We start from the raw sequence: 5,421 nt of genomic DNA, 5'->3' as shown, positions 1-5,421 counted from the left end.
GCTCAAACAACTCCTACTCATACTAGTGGGTTTCATCTATTTACTGTGGAATGACAGGTCATGCAAAGGATAAAGGGGTTCAGCTACCGCAGCAAGTAACAGATGAATCGTTGTTGTCCTAATGCAGTAAAAGAGAGCAGGAGCGAGAGAGTGGGATTGTATCGGAATGAACAAGGGGGTTTGCTTGCCTGGCACTTCTGAAGATAACATTGAGTCTTCATCAGTGTCAACGATCACATCATCGGTATCACGTCTATCGAGAGGGGACAAATACCGGCAACACAGAAGGGAACACAATCAATGCAATGCACAATATGATGCATGATCATGACATGGCAAAATGAATGTGTTTTGGGCTAATGCAACTAGCAACAGATTAAATGAAGTTGGTTTGAATACAAGATTCAAATTCAAACTCCATATGTGATTATTCAAATGCCATTTAATTGATTTGTGCTAAACAGCAGCTATAAGTTGTTCTAACATGCATGAAAATGGTACAGATGGATTCCTTGAATTTTTCTGATAATTTTTCATATATAATTTATTTAATTTGGAGCTACGGTTGAATTTCTATGAATTTTAGAAGTTTTAGGCATTTTCTGAAATTTCCTGAATTATAAAAAATCCAGAAAATACTTATTGCGTCAGCCCCACGTCACAGTGACGTCAGCAGGGTCAACTGGGCGCCCCAGGTCAAATCTGACGTGTGGGGGCCACACGTCAGTGACACAGGAGCTAATCCCGGTCAAACCCAGCGTTGACTGGGGTTTGACCAGGGGTGGGGCCCGCTGTCAGTGGCCTAGGGGGTTGATTAGTGTGGGGGGGGTTAGCCGCTAATGATGCCCACGTCATCATCGCCGGACTTACGCCGGCGGCGACCAAAATGGTGGCGGCAACGCGCCGGACTTGCGCTAAAGGCGACGGAGGCGGCGGCTGGGGGCACCGGGGCGTAGCCCGGACTCTCCCGCATCTGATGGGGTAGGTGGGAGGCTGCGGGAACGCCGGGGCTCGTCGGAACGGAGCTCGCGGCGGTGCCGGAGTTCGGGTGGTAACGGGCGCGAGGCCCTGGTGGGGTTTTGGGCAAGCTGAGCTGCGCATGGGCTTCCTGTGAGCCCCACGAGCTCAAAGCCGTGCTCGGACGCGACCGAAACAGGCCATGGCCGCGACGGCAGCATGGCCGGCGGCAGCGAGCTTCGGTCGTCGGCAAAGTGGCAGCTGCGGTGTGCAAACGAGAGAACGGAGAGGGGGAAACAGCACAGGAGCTCACAGCGGGTGCAGTGGTGGCCTCGGCGAGCTCGGGGAGGCACCGGAGCCGACGAATTTGACGAAGATGGCCGGCGGGTCCGAGGTAGAAGACGACGTCGATGGCGGCGATGCGGCACGTCCGGGGCCTCGTGGCTCGTTGAGGAGGTAGAGGGAGGACCCGCGGAGCTTCCTGGGGCGTCGGTGAGGCTAGGGGTGGCCGGTGGCCATGGGTACGGCGACGATGGCGGCGAGCTCCGCTCGGTGGTGTGCGCGAGAGGGAAACAGAGGAGGGAATGGGGTCCAGGGGGAGAGAGGGGAGGTGCAGCGGGCGAGGGCGTCTCCGTGGCGTCGCGAGGGAGTCGGGGAGGCTGCCACGGCGAAGCAGGAGGTGGCCGGCGCTCTTCGGGCGCGCGCCACGCCTCGCCTCTGCCTACTGGCAGAGGAAGAAGAGGACAAGGGGGGAAAGGAGGTGGGCTGGGCCGCGCTGGGCCGGTCCTGTTGGGCTGCACGGGTAAGTGGCCAGGTAAAACTCTTCTCTCTCTTTCTATTTCTGTTTTTATTTATTGTTTTCTATTTTCTTCTGTTTTGTTTTAGTTTAGTAAAATACTAAACCATTTTAATAAATTCTGTAGTTTATTATGTGGCTTACTAAAATATATACAAAGCCACTCACAAACTTCCAGAATTATTTGGAGTCATATTTAATATATATTAAATATAAATCCAAAGCAAATAGTTATTGGATTAATTCAAATGGCCAAAATAAATATCTCTGTGACTCCAAAAATATTGGTTTAAATTTTACCTCTCACCAATATTTCCATGGAATAACAGGAACATTTTCTTGGACTCATTTGATGAAATTTAAATGTTGGTTATTTTTAGAGGTCTTCTGAGGCTTTGAAAATTCCTCAATTCAATTTCATTTGAATTTAAACATGATGCTCACATGAGGTCTAGCCTAGTGCATTACCAGAAGCTAGGGATGTGACAACTCACCCCCACTAAACAAGAATCTCGTCTCGAGATTCAAGCGTAGGGTAGGCTGAAGGGGAAACGCAAACTAGTATAATCTTCACGATCCCGGTTGCACTTCAAATGAACGTTGATTTGAACACCATCTTTGTCTTGTCGTCTTGCTCTGAGAACTCCAGCTAATCATGACAAGAAGAGGAAAGGAAAACTCTGGAAGGATCGGTCTTCTCGAAGATCGAACAACTCAGGATTAACTCCCGGAATGAGACATAGAACCATCTCTCGGGTTGAGACATGAGATACACATCAAGAGGGGTGGAAGAAACGGATGACGAAGGTTCACTAGGTGGACAATAATTCCACACTTAAGAAGGTGGTAAACGATCGTCAACGTAGCGAGGAGTTAAGTTGCCATGATACCACAATGATGCACCTTAGGGAAGGTGACTCGAAGATATATCCCCTTAAGTGGCAAAAAGAATTACCTTTGATATAGAGATCATTGAGACTCTCTATATCAGCCTAAGGCAAATCACAGCAATCGATTGGCGGGGGTCGGTAGAATGGCATACTCGGACTTGGATGATGTGGATTACCTTGTTGAAGACAACGTAATGGATGAATTTGCTTACCACCGGAAATGGAAGAGACCCATGGTAGAATGGCACATTGACGGTGCAAGCTAGAACAAAATGCAAATGCTGGGAATGATTCTGGTAACTGGGGAAGAACCCAACAACAGAGAGTGAATTCACTGTTTGAAAAGATCATAGCATTGCCGAGGAAACTGAGAGCAATCCCAGTTAGTGCCGATGATAACACGTAGCGCTTGTGCGTGCTCTCAAGAACTTGAGCATTTCCACAATCATCAAGGTTTTATCAACAACCGCGTCAAGGGTGCTGACAACACAACATACTACCATGATGAATAGCGATGGACGATGCAGATGCGAAGGAGGATAACACTTTCTCAGACTTCACCTTAGCGAGGCCAAGCAAATAAAATCTGGATGATCGACCGAGAGACATTTAGCACTCCGCTTCTAATGTTCTCCTTGATGTGCTAGTGTATCCCATTCATAGATATGGTTTGATATCTAGAACATCAAGTAAAAAGGTCGGACTTCGGAACACAGAAATCCATAGGGGCAACTAGGGAGTAATCCTACGAAATCCCTATGGGGAGGTGGCCAACTTCCTCAAACAAGATACTATAATAATAGGTCTACCGGATGGGTGTGTTGGCCACGACATCCACCTTGACGGTTATTGAGAGACCAATATTATAATTCTTGGGAAATGTTCCAACCATCATATCTGCCTGAGATTCAGATCTGGTTGGTGTCAGGATATTCCAGACTCATCGAGTCTAGGAAGAAAACGGAAGTTTGCAACACAAATCGACGAGATGACGTTGCGAGATTCTCGGGGAATGAACTACGATAGCAAGCTCCAAAACATGAGCTGGTTCTGCTACGAACATGTGAACACGTTGTCCCAGACAAGCATGCCCTCATGGTAGTCTTACAATAAAACACTACCGAGTTCAGGAGGGGGAACCATCAACGAGGGTATCGAAGTCCTTACATAAGTCCGGGTTAGCTCTTATGAAGGAACTCCTTCTCCTTGAACAAATCAACCAGTGGCTTGGTGTGCTAGGGATACATATAGATTGAAGGTTGTAAGTCTTCAAACCACAGCATTCTTCGCACGTGTGCATGACTGATTTGGAATGATTCCAAAGAAAGCAACATTGACTTTCTCGAATCCACGGCGGCAACTTGCATCAGATGCACATGAATTAAAGGAAGTCACTACCTTCATCCAAACATATGCTTCATGAGCTAGCATGAACAAATGCTTTCAAAAATTTCCAACACTAGCTTAATGCTCAACAAAATCATGGAGGAGATAAGGATGTTGTCAATGGGCTCAACAACAATTCATCCGGGTTTCCTTTTAAAAGGAATTCCATGGTTAAGTGAACAGGTGATAGCATTGGTCAGGCCAAAGATGTAATGGTGTATGCTCGAGGGATCAACCACGAATAAGACAACATTACGAGCATCGTTGGTACTGATTTGATTTGACGATGGCCCACACTCAAATCAAAGGATTGATAAGACAATAGGTCCAACAACTGATCACAGGGACCAATCGATGAAGATATCATCTTTCTTCAACACACACTACACAAGAATATCCCTTTGGAACGAACTAAGTCAGACAAGCTTTTATCTTCCAACTCTCCAAGTTGTTGTCCAGCTTAACCAACTAGCTCAGGGATATCTAACACCGATTCTTGGAAAGAAGGTGGTTCATAAGAAACCAACTTGATCACGGGCTCAACATAACGGTCAGGTGACGACCTGGTGATACTTCCGAGAAGACATTCAGAAAATCACGAACCACCGGTATGTTACTAAGCTCGAGAATAATCTTGCTTTTGAGGGCAAGACGATATAATCAAATGAGTGAGGACTTGACAAGATCCTAACTCATCAATCGAAGGGTGCACCGAAATAAGAACTAGGTAGCACGATAAGTCTTAGAAGGATGATTCAAAAACCAACATGCTAAGAATGAAATTATTATCCTTTAACTACCAAGCAACGAGGTTGCTGGGAGTATTGATTTCACACATCACAATTCATTTGTCGGTATTCCGGTTGCACCAACACGAGGGCCGAGGAATGACTAATGATGGTGAGAAGTATCACTGTACCAAGAGTTCATAGGATGGTGTGCAATTCCTATAACAATCTCGATATAGAATAAGGTAATACTCCAAGGTAGAACAGAACCAAAAGCTGGATTGGCATTTGATCTGCGGAATACAACTACTTTGACCCAATCCTAGATATGGACGAGGTACTGGAGTTTGTTTCTCCAAGTCATTCAGGACAGAATGGCTTGACGGACCACAAGAGTAATAGGCATCGATAAACGAACACACGCATACTCTTGACTATCAATTGATAGACGAAGGTCAGAATGCAACTAAAAGAACAACTCAAAGGAATATATAATTTTCTGAGTTGTGGATGCATAGATTAGTATGTCAAACCAAGTTCAACATATTTCTTCCGGATAACCCATGCGGAAAGGTAGAACTGGCAGAGCCACAATATATAATGGAGAACCCATCAAAAATAATACTGTTGTGATATTTCAGTTCAACGAGGAACTTCTGCCATA

The sequence above is a fragment of the Triticum dicoccoides genome, chromosome 6B, assembly GCF_002162155.2.
Source record: "Triticum dicoccoides isolate Atlit2015 ecotype Zavitan chromosome 6B, WEW_v2.0, whole genome shotgun sequence".
Lineage (NCBI taxonomy): Eukaryota > Viridiplantae > Streptophyta > Magnoliopsida > Poales > Poaceae > Triticum > Triticum dicoccoides.
The sequence above is the reverse complement of the archived record's forward strand: the minus strand, read 5'-3'. Positions refer to the sequence as shown.